The sequence below is a fragment of the Camelus dromedarius genome, unplaced genomic scaffold (genome assembly GCF_036321535.1).
Source record: "Camelus dromedarius isolate mCamDro1 unplaced genomic scaffold, mCamDro1.pat HAP1_SCAFFOLD_37, whole genome shotgun sequence".
Lineage (NCBI taxonomy): Eukaryota > Metazoa > Chordata > Mammalia > Artiodactyla > Camelidae > Camelus > Camelus dromedarius.
The window spans coordinates 1,201,747-1,217,343 of NW_026989785.1; the positions used below are offsets into that span (position 1 = coordinate 1,201,747).

At 40.6% G+C, this 15,597-nt stretch overlaps 1 pseudogene; it reads right to left on the bottom strand.

Moving 5' to 3' along the window:
• The window catches only part of LOC135320654 (trafficking protein particle complex subunit 9-like), a 117,890-nt pseudogene that overhangs the window by 81,136 nt on the left and 21,157 nt on the right, over nt 1-15,597 (bottom strand).

Below are 15,597 nucleotides of genomic sequence, written 5' to 3' on the forward strand. Positions count from 1 at the left end.
AAAGGAGGCCCTCAGTCGAGAGCAGAGATATTCCTGACGTGTCTCCCAGGCCGCGCCTCGGGGACTCAGTGCCCTGCAGCAGCCCGGCCCCAGGCGAGGACACGCAGCGTGGCCCACCCAAGCAGGAGGGGCACTGTGCTTGAGAAATCCCATCCCCGATAGGGGCAAGAGGGGCTGGTGGGGTTGAGTGAACCTATACATGCCCACAGAAATATGCCTGCATTCATTCAAGAGATACAAGCAACAGTAGCAGGCTATTTAACAAAATTTCAATTTTCAGCGGAAATTTTGCCATTCCTTTCCACTTGTCCCCTGCACTCTGAGACAGGCTTAGGATTTCTCACACCTGCAACTCTGAAGCAATAGTTGTGAAGTCATTTTAATTTGCTGCAAGTGTCCTCGCTCCCCGTGTCACTGTGTCTGTCCTCTCTTAACACAGTCGGATATCTTCCTGGATCTCTACCTGAGTTCCTTTCTCCTCCTCCTCAGATCCTGAGATAAAGGACAAGTGAAGACACATGACCAGGAAAGGCACTGTGGACTTGACCGAAATCCACAGTGACCCCCTAGGTGAGTGCTGCCCACCCCTTACCTTCGATTCTCAAGGTTCTGCCCAGGGTGACATCCAGCCCAGAGAGGTGGCCCAATTAAAAGCTATGTGGCTTGGGCACGGGGACAGGTGCAGGAGCTGGTTCCGGGGCCAGGCCCCTCCCCACGTCTGCTCCCCTCTCCACCGAAGCCACGCTGCCAAGCACTCAGGCTCCGTGATCTGATGTCCTTCTCTTCTACTCTACTCCAAACCCTTTTCCTTTTCCTTTTTTCCCTAATTATCCCCAGCTGGAGTGATTTATCAATCGCAGTATCTAAAAAATTTCCTGCAGCCGAAAATGAGGTCTCCAGATATCAATGCCCATATGCTGGCTCCTGAAGAGAGCCGCTGGCTAGGGGGACCCTCACCAACACTCACGGGGCATCAGACATGTTCCAGGGTCGGCCACCCCCAACAAGAGTTTGCTGTGACCCCTATGCCCGCACAGCATCCCTGCTCACAAAAATATAGTTGGCCCACTTATCGGTTATTAAGGAGCAAAAATACAAAATTGCTCATGTTTCTTACTAAAATTATCTATGAAGCGGAAAAGGGAATTGTAATAGAAAAGAACAATTTTGACCCCATGTTAGGTCTGTTCCTTTGGCTTTAACCCTGTGCCCTGTTTTCTAGGCTCAGACTTGCTATCTCTGCACCATTTGTAAAAGAAAGTTGCCTTTAGACTGAAATATCCAGGACAGCCTCTACTCCTGGCCGTGATCTTGAAGGATGCTAACTAATCTGCACTTATGTAGAGATGGCAAGTTGCAAAATAGAGAATAACTTTGTTTTATTTTTGGAGGTTTTACAGGGGCAACATGATTTGATCCACATGGACAGCTGCAAGAACAGCGGATTCAAAGGACAAGCAATTCATACAACAAGAAGTTTCCAACAACCAACTGCAGCCCCGCCCCTTTTTAGTATAAAAGGAGACTCAATTCTGACTTGGGGAAGATGGTTCTCCAGGACATCAGTCTGCCATCTTTTGGGTCTGCCAGCTTTGCAAATAAAGTCACTATTCCTTGCTCCAACACCTCATCTCCCAGTTTATTGGCCTGTCATTTGGTGAGCAGAATGAGTTTGGACTCGGTAACAAAATGACTGCATTGGAGGTAGTATGTCTCCACTCTTTCCTCGTTTCCAATATGTAACATGCACATTATTTATGATCTAGTGCAAATAATTCATCAAAGACAACCACAAAAAGAAACTATACTCACCCAGCTATCAACACTGAAGTCAAAACCTGTCAATTTTATATGCTATTTAAGAACACAACGGAAAAACCTAACATAGAGAGTCGATTCCACGGAAATATAATTATTTCTACTCCTTCAAAACTTTTTCTTTTCTTTTCTATTTTATTTTGTTTTGCTTATTGAAAAGAAAATAAAAGTCAAATCATTTTATTTCACGTATTTTTGTTATAGCTACATACTTTAAATACTACAAAGATATTTAAATTGCAATAAAAAATTGTTCATATATTAGTATAAAGATATATACACAATCAATGGGGATTAGGAAAGGAATGGACATTTACTAAAAATCCACTGCAATCCAGTCTTTTACAAGCATATCATGGAATATAAGCTCTTTTATCCAGGGAGCCTCACCCACATTCTCACTACTGAGTCCCTTAGTAATCAACCACTAAGTCACCAGCATAGAACCATGTGATCAGTATTTTAGGAATAAATGAGGGAATTAGCTCATTCAATTCTAAAACAAAAACCCTAAAATAAATACTGAACTAATTTACAGATAAAGAAAATTTGTCCCCAAAAAAGTAAAGTTTCTTCCTCAAGGTCACAAAGCTAATAACTGGTAAAGGTAAGATTTGAACTCATCTGCCTGATTCTAAAAACTAAGGTGGAAATCCCATTCGACTGGGCAGTGTCCAGCTGCACAGCCTATCACCCTATCTTTGTTCAGAGCTGGCCTTAGACAGCCTGAGACAGCACCCCATTCCTGTGGAACTCGAGGGCAAATGATAACAATAAGGATTTTATATCCAGCAGTTTCTTAGATCTCATGTATATAAAGTGTCAGCAGGTCAGCAGAAAATCACTGGGAAACATGAGTGGGTCCAGACCTTTTTGCTGATTAGAAACTCAATCTATCAGGATAGAGGGACCTTCCCATGAGAGGCCACATGGACATAAATTAAAGGCAGCTGAACAATGGAAACTAGCAAGACCCCGGAACTCAAGCAAGGATCCCTGCCATCCCCCACCCAGTTGCCTCTTCATCCGCTTGGACATGAAGACAGAAGACCCGGGTTCTTGTCCAAGTTACACTATCATGGATTCTCACCCATAAAAAGGTACGACTCTATGCTGTCGTAAGTCCTTTCGAACTCAAATATGATGACACCAATATCTCAGCAGAATATCTATGTCTCCACTTCCCCTCTTCTAATAGGAGTCTATTTCTGTGGACACAAAGCAGAAATCCAATTTAAAAAACCATGCAAGAAGCCAGGCGAATTTCTGCTTAAGAGACTTTGCTCTCACGCTCAGTGAATGAAAACTCAGAAAAAGTGGTCCTTCTCCCTCAGCAAATGGGAGGTAGCCTGATTGTGTGTGTGTGTGTGTGTGTGTGTGTGTGTGTGTAAATCAAATATAATCATGTCTGGGACGTGTACAGATTATTTTTAATTTCACTGTAATTTCATGGGGATGAGCCAACATTTAAAGTAATTTGAATGTAGTGTCCTGAGTCAGACTCAGTCTCTTTTGGTGGAGGAGGTGAAAGGGGAGAGTAAAGGAGGAAAGAGGTAAATGAAGCAAAGAAATAAGAATACTGCTAGGGAAAGGCAAGACGTTAATTTTGTTCCTCATTGCATCACATACAAATTAGGGACTGGCTTTCCCCCGATGTCTTATCGAGCACTGAGTTGCAGAAGAAGAGGCGACAGCCCATTTCTCACTGAGATTGTGACTGTACGTGGCATCTTATAGACACAAATCATTTACCCTGATCAAACACTCTAGCAGCAGGCTGTAATTCTCCTGTTTTGAGAGACAAGAAAACAGGAGTTCAAAGCGGGTAGATAACTTGACAAAAGTCAGAGGACCAGTAAACAAGAGAGGATGAATTCAAACTCAGATCTGAATGCAGAGTCTCATCTTCCCACTCCCAGGACTGGAAAATCCTTAACACACAGGCTCCCCAGCTCCCCTGCAGTGTTCCTGGCGCCAAGCATTTCCCATGGTAATGGTCTCCAGTTCTCACAGACACAGTGCTCTGTGCAGCCAATGACCTTGATCAGACCTTGATCATCTACCTGCCACGCCCACCAGGCTTCACCATACAGGCAGGAAAGCTGGCTTTCAAGTGCATACAAAGCCACCCTTGGTCTAACCTGGGCTCTTCTGTGGCTTCTCCAGCCTAAAGGCAGCCATGAAAGTGCTCACAGTTTGTTCGTGAGCCACACTTCCTCTCTCCATCTGTGTCCCCACCTATACTACTTAGCTATGAACATTTTGAGAATCTTGGAAACAAATTTTAAAAAACAGAAAAGAAAGGATTCTGGAACAAGTACTTAATACTTACAATTTTAAATGACAAGTTACAAAGTGAGTATTGACAAACCGAATCTTCCTTTCTAAATGTCAGTTTTAAACATTTAAAAATATAATAGCAAAAAATTCTCACTTACAAAATTAACAAAAACATAAACAATAATCTGGAATAAATTCAAAAATAATGCCCATATTCTAAATGGAGAAACTTCAGGACTGTACTGAGGGTTAAAGTAAGAGGTATGAATGTAGAGACATAAACATATTGCATGGAGAAAAGCAGTTTTGTAAAGATGTAAGTTCTCCTAAGAATAATTCAAAACTTACTAAAAAATCCCATGAAAATTCCAATCTGATTTTTTATAACTTGAACAAAATATTTTGGAATTCTTCAGGAATAATAAAGTCATAATACTTGACAAGAAAATTTGGGATGGAAGAAAAGAATCAAAAAAAATCAGACTGCCAGTTATTAAATAAATTTTTACAACATGTAAGATATGGTGCTGGAGTAAGGAAAGGAGATTGACAGAAGGGAACCATGAGCTCAAAAAAGACTCTAGTGTATGTAAGTATTTTGTACAGGTGGGATTTCAAATCAAAGAGAAAATTATGAATTCGATAATTGTCCTGGGACAGAGAATCACCTGGAAAGAATAAATTCTACTCCTGTCATAATGACCACAAGATAAATTGCAGATAGCGATGTAAATATTAAAAAGTACTAGTAACAGCAAATACAACTCTTTGCTCTTATTAACTCAACTTCTCCTCACTATAACATGTACTATTATAATCTCCATCTTAGAGATTAAAAAAACCTACAGAAGAGATTTATTCCATTATAAGAGAGTATTTCTAAGAATAATGTGAAAGATAAAACCCATAAGGAAGACATTTACTATCCTAAGAATAGTTTGAGCCACAACAAAAATCAGAAAACTTCCTGAACAAAATGAAAGGAAAGAAATGACAAGAAAAAGCTCTGTGATACATGTTGATGAATTCACGAAGTTAATTTTCATAACATACAAAAAGCTGTCACAAAGCAACAAGAAGCTCCCTCACTTAAATGTGGGCAAAGGACAGAAGGAATCATTCATTTTAAAAAAGTCAAATGGCTAATGAGTGAAAAATGCTCAAAACTTCACTGGTCATCAAATGCAAACAAAAACAATGAAAAAGCATTTTTGCTTATCATATTGGCAAATATTTTTAAGATATTCTAGCTAGTGTCCATCTGTGGGAGAACAAATCATAAGCGACTTTTTCAGAGGATGACATATCAATGGATTTGTAAGCTCTGAAAAACGTACATACACACTGACTCAACTCCACTTCTAGGAATCGTTTCCTTTAGGAAAAAAAAATCAGTCCAAAAAGATGTACCCATCAGGGCATTTACACAGCACTGTTTACAAAGGTGGGAAGAAAAACTAAAGTGAAATCATATCCAGCGATAGAGAATTGGTTACATAATTAATTGTGCATTTTTTCATTCCCCAATGGAGAAGGAATTTCTAGTCACTTGAAAGGAGTCTGTGATGAATGTAAATGTCACATCCAGGGACTAAATTTCCAGAAGCCTTAACTAAAGGAATACACATACAAGATCACAGGAAGTTCTGTACAAGAAGGATGCAACTCAAACATTCTTTCTGACAGTGGAAAATGGAGAAAACTTAACTGTCCACCATCAAGACAATGATGCGGTAAATCAAGGCGAGCTGCGGGCGCTGAGGGAGCCGGCGTTTCGCCGTGGTCCAGGGCCTTGTCCACAGCACTCTCCCACCAAATGTGTCCGTGGACAAGAGACGACACCCACACATCAGGAGACCCCTCCAATCTATCTGAAAGGGCCGGGTGAGTCTGGAGTGGGAGGATGTCCATGATATACCCCTGAGTGAATAAAGCGAGCTGCAGAAAAACATATAGTATGGTCTCATTTTTAAATAAAGCATATATACACACACCTATACATTGATTTCTCATATGTGTATATATATGTATCTCATAGGCCTAAAGGTCATGAAATATATATACCAAATTTTCAACAGCTTTTACTCTCAGGAAATAATGGGAAGGGAGTTAGGGGCCTTCCTGTACCACCACAGTTCTCTTTTCAGTATTTCAGTTAAGTATACTTGGAATTTAAAAGTTTATTTAAGTCCGAAGTAAAATGGACGATGCCTCCATAAGACAGAATGCTACACTAGTCTTTAAAAATCATGCCAGGGGAGATAGAATATTGTAGAAAAACATGTAATAAGCCGAATGGAAAATGGAGGTCTCCGAACAGTAAACAGGGACGGAGTGCTCACTGGTTTTTATGACAGAGATGCTACACACTGATGAAAAGAACAGAAAATAAATGTTAAATTGTTAATTATTATCTCTGAGTAGCGGGACCAGGATAGAATCTTTTGCCCCTTTTTTCAGACATATTATATTAAATGCACATTATTTTTCATCTGAAAAAAGCATTTTTAGACGTGTAGTACCACGCATTGGGGAATAATACATGAATACTTACAGAAACAAATAACTAGGAGACACCGCAGCAGCGCCACACAATGTAAAACGGGCAATCCTGATTGACACCGCTCAGTTACATAAGGATCCAGAAAGTGAGAGCACCTGCTGTAACAGGGCGTGGTCCCCTTCTATTTGTCAGTTGTGTCTTCAGGGCTGAGGCAGTTCTGAGCACGGCCAGTGTCAGTTCCGGTGTCTGGATGGATGCTACTGGAGGTGAGGGCACCTGTAAGCAGAAAGGAAGAACAGAAACCATCCTCTGCATTTTCTGTCTTGTTTCTTTGTTACTTTAAAAGAGAGGCATAAATAAGATAAACTGTGTACCTCCGCTACTGAAATTTCAGTAATGAAACCGTTTTTAAAGGCTTCAGAGCTTATATTCTGCTATAACTGTCTTTACAACAAAGCATCATATTCATTAAATGTTAATTGACTCAGTTAATTAACTCCCTGTTGAAACATTCAAGTAAAGAACATGAAAGGCCTTACGTAAAAGAACCACACCTGCAGTGACTAGCTCAGCTGTCTTGACGGCAAAGCAGTCAGCCCCCACCATCCCGTGGCCCTGAGCTCCTGATGCTGGTAAGAGAGCACGCTGCCGCCTCAGATGGAGAGATACTGTGAAAGCATTTTTTGAACTCTACAGTACTGACAAAACATAACTGACAAATCCCAGGCTCCTTTGAAGCTGTCATTTTCGGTTTCTGGCCATCCCCAGTCAATGAGCAGAACCACCCCATTCCCGAGTCATGGGACTCACGTGGGAAGAAATTTTGTAGAAATTTCAAGGTACAGAATGTAACCAACTATATGTAGAAATCTGACAAAAGAAAAGATGAAATAATCTGATGTTGAAGACACTCAAAATATTCTCCTAAGCCTTAGTAGCTGGAAAGGCTGGGCTTCTCCTCAGCCACTTATTTATTTCACAGCCAGTGAGCATCTCCCACACACCCTGTTTCCCTGTGTCTGCTGGGAGCCTCAGGCACACTGTTGCTGTCGATCTTATAAGTCACAGGGCAGACGCGTGTCTCTCATGCCTGCCACCCTCACACAGGCTCGCCTCCTAGCCTCACTGTCTGAACTTGGCCCCACTTTCTCACCTGTTTATTTGGTATCTGTTCTTCTGTAAGCTGCCTGAAATGCTTTTTGGAACAAGTCAGAAGAATGAGTGGGTAGAGAAATGGACAGTTGGACAGGTGAGAGATGGGCAGACAGACAGAGAGACTCCAAGAAAAGGGGAACAAAGAAAATTCCCTATGCAGAATCCTCTTCTAGTCAGGGAAGAAAACCGCCAAGGAGACGTGTGAAGAGGCAGGTGGCTTAGGGCTGTTTCCTGGATTCCATGAAAAGTCCCACCAAGGGAGAGGGTTGAACTATAAATAATAAAAGAAAAAAGCATGCATGCTTGAAAAATATATCTACAATATGTACTTTCTAAAGAATAGATTCAAATCAGCAGGGCCCAATTACACAATCCTTGGGTATTTACAGAAATGAGAATCCCATCTCCAAACCACAAGGCATCCCTTCGGAGCACTGAGAGTCTACACGGGGCTGTTATAAAGCCTTCACCACAAAAGCTATGCTCTTCTGCACTTACGAGGAACGAGCAGCTGTGCTCGGGCTGCCCACGCGCATTATTTGCACCCTACAGCACCTCTACGGGGGAGGGACGCCTAGCGAGCCCCGTCTCTGCAGGACAGAATACAAGCCCGAGAGAGGCTAAGCCGACCTACCAGTTCTCCATCTCACAGGATTGGTCACTCCAGAGCAGGACTCGAACTCGGACCCACGTTTGTAATCACGGTACTACCGTGCTTTGTGTGCTTTTTGTGTGTATAATACATTTGTTTCTGGCATGAAAGTATATTTAATAAATGATCGGTTGTCCTGTCTATCTCATTTGCTCACAATCAATCTTTATAGTGTTGAATTGTACTCTTTTTCCGTGGAGAAAGGAAAGGAACGAGCGGGTGTTAGAATGAGGTGGGGCTCCATTCTTTATCTGGTACCTCATCTCATCCAAGTCCCCAACCAGGGAGAAGGAGCAAATGTTTTCTTCATCTTTTAAAGAGAGGGCTCCACTGATGGTGACTTAACTCCAAAACCAAGTCTGGGGAAAGGGCACATTCAGCAACCAGAGCTTTATCACATGTAGGAAGGCAAAAACAGCTCACGGGAGGGCTCAGGGGGTCACCCTGATTTAATTTCAATCGATAAAACAATAATGCACTCTAAAAATACTAGCATGCAATGGATTGGCTCTTTCTTGACATCTAGCAAGTTTCCACAGCCCTCATGTAAAATTATCGTGAACCAGTGAAAGGAATTGTCTACAGACAAGAAAAATCAATGCCACAGGTAAACTGAAACCCAGGCTGGAGGAAAGGAAGAGAAAGGGCATAGTAAAGAAGTGGGGAAAGGCTGGGGAAATAAAATCATCACACGGACTCTCAAGCATCATCCAACAAGCATATAATCATTCGAGAGAGAGAGTTACTGAGGTCCTATTCTGTGCAAGATTGTAGAGCGGGTGAAGCAAGAGCGCAGCGACCATGGTGGCAGCAAGTGGCGGGGCTCAAATACACTTCTGATCCCGGTACCTGCCACACTTGTCCTCAGTATAAAGGCAAAAAAAAAAAAAAAAGTAAAATAACTCTGTAAACTCAAAGCATTGTTAAAAAAAAAATATGAACAAAACCTAAATACCTGGACAGACAAACCAAGCACATTGCTGGATCAGAAGACAGCGCTCTTGGAATGGCAGTGCTCCCCAGAACGATCTGTATATTCAACGTGGTCTCGATCACAATCCCTGCGGTCTCCTCTGCAGAAACTGACTAGCTGCTGCTACAATTCATATGGGAATTCGAGGGTCTCAGTAACCAAAACGTACTTGAAAAAGAAGAACAATGTGAGAGGACTTGTAATTCTCAATTTCAAACCTTACAACTGTATGTCTAGGTGAGATTAGAGGCCATTTTAAGTTATTAATGTGTTTATCCGTATTTTCTACATTCTCTACAATGAATATAACTGTTACAATAAGAAAAATAAAAAGTAAGGTATCTTTTAAAAATGCACACCGATTCATTCATTGGGAAAAAATATTTTAACTATAAAGAGGTAACCAAATATCTAGTGAAAAAGGACTACTTAAAAACAAGTGTGTATTTACATTTTTCATAGATTGAAAACTGAAAAGCACAAACACATCAAGTTTCTAGGGAGATCGATGCAACATATTAATAGTTATTTTCAAAAATTCTAATTGAACAATGAAAACTCAAGAAAGGGAAAATCGCGATTGACAGCCAACTGCAAACACATGGAGAGCAAAGGCCTAGAAATCACAGTTCCTTTAACTCTGATACTAACTCAATAGAAGAGGAAATTCCTCCCTGTGGGGACAGTGGAATCCCATGCATAAGACAGGATACACAGTACAAACTGCACTAGAATCTGGGGTGATTTTCTTAGAAGAATTCTAAAGTTACAACATTGCTGAAAAACTATAAAAACACTGAAAGACAGATTAAAACACACAGTCATATATATTATATAGAAACATATGAAGTCTGCTCCCTTGTTGCATAGAAATACAAACATATTTGTTCATTTATGGGCACTGAATATTTTATCCCAGGTAGAATATTTCAACTAAAACAAATAATCAATAATACACACCTCTTGTCAAATCTACTTGATAAGGTACTCTGCTATGTAACCATAATGTGTCTAAGATAGATCTAAAATTAGTGAAAAAGATCTTTGTATGGTTTCTTGAACTCTTCTCAAAATTCCAAGCTTAATTTTAAAATAGATCTGAGCAGTATTTCTATATTAACTTTTCCCTCGTGAAATGAACAGCACAGTCTGTTGTCAAAATTCTGTCCTTACAATGATTCATGAGCACTGTATCCTAACAAAACTGCTGGACAGCAAGGCACTATCCAGACACTGTGACCAAACAAATGAAACACAAGGAAGACAGTGACCCTATTCTGGAGGTCTTACCGTCTGTGTCAACTCTGGGGTTTTTATTTGATTGGTTTGATTGGGTAGCAAAATAAAATCAATCAAGTACTTTCTTCTTTAAGCATTCTGTAAGTCATGACTCTGTTGTTAGTGTCATGAGAAGGAAAGACTAAAGCAAGACTTCATTAGGTCAATTAGCAACAGCCATCACTGGGGAGTGAATAATAAAGAAGTTAACTGATAGCAATGCTTCTGCCTACATGAGACCTAAAATAAACCTACACTGATCTCTTAAAGGAAAATGAGGAGATGAGGCCCCAATGAGAAAAACAAAAACTAACAAGAAATCAAAAAATACTTTTTCATTAACGATTCCAGGAAGGAGTGGAGCATGGTGGTGAAGAGCACAGATGCTGGGGACAAACATGAGGGTCTGAACTCCCACAGCACTGGGTAGCTTTGACACTGATAAGTCAGTGAAATTTTCTGCATCCCAGTCTCCTATCCATAGACTGGGGACAACAACAGCACCCGTCTCCTAGAACGGTCCTAATAATTAAGTTATTTTATATATAAAAGTTTAAATAAAATACCTCAGATATTAAATATTACCCCAAAAGGACAAGGAAAAAGAAAACAGAGATAAATTGGAGTTCATCAAATTTCAAAACTTTGCTTCAAAGACACCATCCAGAAAGTGAAAAAACAACACACAGCAGAAATTTTTTCAAATCATTTATCTGATAAGGAATTTGTATCTACCAAAAAAAAAAAAAAAAAAAACAAAAACAAAAACAAAAAGAACCTCCTACAACTCAACAATAAAAAGGCAACTCAATTAAAAAATGAATAGAGGATCTGAAAAACATTTATCAAGGAAAATATACAAATGACCAATAAGCACAACGAAACGATGTTCAATATCATTAGCTGTAAGGGAAATCAAGTCAAAACCACTAGGAGAAACTGCTTCACACTCACTACAATAGGTTATAATCAAAAAAAGAGTAACAAGCACTAATGAGGACACAGAAGATGCAGAGGTCGCAGCCGTTGCTGGTGAGGGTGTAACACAGCCTGGCCACTTTGGAAAAACGCCTGGCAGGTCCTTAGAGAGTTGAACATTTGGTTTCTGAATAACCAGGCAATTTTGCTTCCTGGGCACACACGTAAGAGAACTGAAAACAAATGTTCACATAAAAACTCCTACAGGAATATTCACGGTGCCATTACTCATCACAGCCAAAAAGCAGAAACAACACAAATGCCTATCACGTGATGAATGGGTAAACAGAGGGGCCCAGCCATACAGAGGAATATTATTCAGCAATAGCAAAGCATAGTGTACTGACCCAGGCCACAACGTGGACAAATATTGAAAACGTTACTCAGTGTGAAAGAAGTCAGTCACAATAGATGCTTCCACTTACATGAAGTAACTCGATTTACATGAAATTTCCAGCAGAGGCAAACCCACAGAGAGAGAAAAGTGGCTCCCTGGGGCTGTGGGAGGATGGGGAAGATGGGGATGTCTGCTTATGCGTAAGGAGCTTCCTGTTGGGGGGATGAAAATGTTCTAAGATTGAATGGGATGCACAATTCTGGGCATAGAGTAAAAACCACTGTACATTTTAATGGGTGAATTGTTATTAAAACTGTTAAGAACTAGAGCACCTCGGGCCAGTACCTTCCCATAGTAAATGCAAATTGCTAAATTTTATTACAGGAAGAAGAAACTGCCCTCAGCATGAAAGCAGGAGATCAGCAAATGTGAGTTAACCGAAATTGGACAAGAGCATTTCACTTGAAACAGTTGCTGAGTGTACACAAAATATTAAGACATGACAAGGAAAATCAGTTTGACATCACGAAGAAGCATTCTGCTTCAAATGCAGATCAAGGATTCGGCAAGCCCAGCTGCTAGAAATGACCAGAGAAGAAACCTGGCTCTTTAAACAAGCACCAGAGCCAACAAGGAAATAGTGGTGAGGAAAGCAGGCGGCCGAAAATCTGGAAAAGTTTGTTACAAATAATTTCTCCAATGAAAATTCAAAAATAAAATGAAAGTGATGTAATATTGTGTTGACCTCACGTGAATGGGCTTCCTCCGGTTCTCGACAGTTTTGTAACCCCGAATGAGAGACTCAGGAGTATCAGAATGGCTCCTGGGAGTCCCCAAATGACGGCCCACCAGCACGCTGACCACCATCACATCTGCCAGGGTGGAATTGCAGAGAAGAGACCAACTCCTGAAAGGCACAGGAAATATTGACAAGGGAAAAAAAGGCTGATGTCAGTCTTGGGACAGAGGCCCTGAGAGCAGAGGCCAGAAGGCTGCAGGTGAACTGGAATGGCCCTGGGGCAGGAAGGGACCACGGGGGAGCAGATCTCAATTCTCTTCTCTCTCTCCCTCGGGTAGGAGAGATAAAGTCTGCATCCTTCTCACCTGGAACTGTGGGTTCTGGCTGGCAGAAGTCTTACCGACATGGAATGAATGACTCAAGACTGTGGAAAAAGGAAAGAAAGCGAGAGGGAGTAGGGAGCCAACTCCAAGAGCCTCTCAAATGCTCCCATATTTATTGTGTATAATCAAAGAAAATAGTCTTTAACAGTTGTGTGATAGTAAACAGGAACTTGGGGAAAGACAGGATGAGACAGAGATTGTAGAATCCACAATGAGTAAAAAGGCTTAGTTTACTTTAGGGGAGTCATGGGGAGAGGGGAACAAGATAAATTGTTTAGATATTCATTACAAAGCAGACCACCAGTCCAGCCAGGTCCGTGTTTTGGGGATAATAGACTATCTAACAGCACGCACGCCCAGCATTTATAGCTGAGGGCCTGGGTCATTGCTGTGCAATGAACAGAGTGCTATCTAAAACCTCAAATATGCAAGCAAGGCATTGTCTCTGCTTTTTATGGCAAGGAGACAGGAGTGAGGATGCACAGGTGCTTGCTTGAAAGCAGTTACTAAGCACACTTTTTCTTCTTAAGGTTCACATGCGTCTGGAGTCTGTTAAATTTGTTAACCCAATCATGGGCTATCACATGGAACCATTATGGAGGACACCCAAGGATGACAAATCCTGGCTCTGGGTCTTTTCCTGCCAGCTTCGGCCATTCCAGCAGGGTCTAGACACATCCCTGAATAACGATCCCACAGAACCACCCAGACTCGTAACTCCTGGTGCTTGGAACTTAATTTTAGCTCTACACAACTTAACATAGAAAAGTTTCAGAAATAATAGATATTATATTCTTTTTATATCTCATCATAGAACTGATTTTTCTGATTGCTCTAAGCTGCTTCTACTTGGTAAATCACCTAATTCTGCAGGTGAATTCAGTACTATCCATTGCGCATAACTAGACAGTCTGGGCCCTCTGACTTCTATTGGTCAAATAAATACCGATACACCTAATTGATTTCATTGTTCATCAATTTCAGCCTGGAGGTGAGGGAGTGTCACTCTGTTCCTCAGCCCACCCTCTACTCTATTCTCTTCAGCAACTCAGGCCTCCTGAATACAAAACGTAGCATCTGTTTCCCTTCACCTACACTTTCCACAAACGCAACAGGAAACATCAGCCTAGAGAATGAATTCAACACAAATGTTAAAACAAAAATCTACAAACCTGAAGCAACTCCATCTCCGAATCATGATACACAATGACATGAAATTAAGGGTGTCAGGTACAAAGCACGCGTGAGCCTGACCACCTCATTTCTATTCTTCAAAGGAAGGAAGTTTTTCATGTTTTTTATTATCATTTTTTGTCATTGTTTCTGATTAAGCCAAAAAATAGTTTATGAAATAATTAAGCACTGCAATAACAGATTTTCGCTGTATCAATTACAGAAGGCATTCAGAGGGGATAGGAAAACCGACCTATGTAAAAAATGCAAAATTTCTTCCCCTGTTAAGAACACGTATACAAAATGCAACAGAGAATTCAAATTCATGTGGTGAGAAGCAAAAGCCACAGAATCAAACAAAGTCATTACTATGAGTCAATTCAAAATTCACTGGACAAACATGCTCAATGCATTCAAAGAATTTTAAAGGCACACTGCAAACCATTCGCTTAATGATCTACAGGCTAGAGGAAGAATTTCCCTCTTTAACAGACAACAGAAATCAATAGGTGGCCCCACCAAACGAGGACCAAACAGCAATCAGTTTTTTAACAGTTCTGATAAATCAGCATGTTCTAAACATCAAAATCCAGAAATTTTAAACATTCATTCACACCACAATGAAACAAGCACTTAAAAAAAAACAATAACCCGGAGAAATTAAGCACAATTTTCATGTACCTGGATCAATGGGAACTTCTTGTAACGCTGGAAGAAAGAACAGTCTATAGCCTTTTACTTAAAAAATAAAACTACATTTAAAGATAACTGCTAAAACACATTTCATCATTCATGTTGCCTTGAAAAATCTGAGGCACTCGTATCTGATCAGAAAAGCAATTCTGAGTAATAGTATGTTACAATTCAGTGCCAGTTTGCTTTAGTAGAAAAAAGAAAAGCTACTGTTTCTCATCCTGCACAAAGTGTAAAGAACCTTCCTGCCTCTATCTCCTCCTATTTTCTAAGCTCATTCTCCCCAACCCTTCTGAAACAAGTATGAGATCCTTTTATTCCCACCAATATGCCAAATGACAAAAGAGTATCAATTTATTTGTATAAATATATGCCTACACCTTGAACTGGAAGAGAGAGGTATCAGAAGGCTATATGGAACTTATTTCTACCTTCCTGAAATCACACACACACACACACACGTTCACAGAGACACAGACATGTACACACTGAATTACTGGGCAATTCACAAGCTGAGGACTTCCAATTTATAGAAGATAACTTTGTAGTTAGTTTAAAATACAAAACTGTTAGCTTTTGAAAGCCTTCATCATCTGCTAAATCATCCAAATATCAACGAGACCCAATTAGCCTTC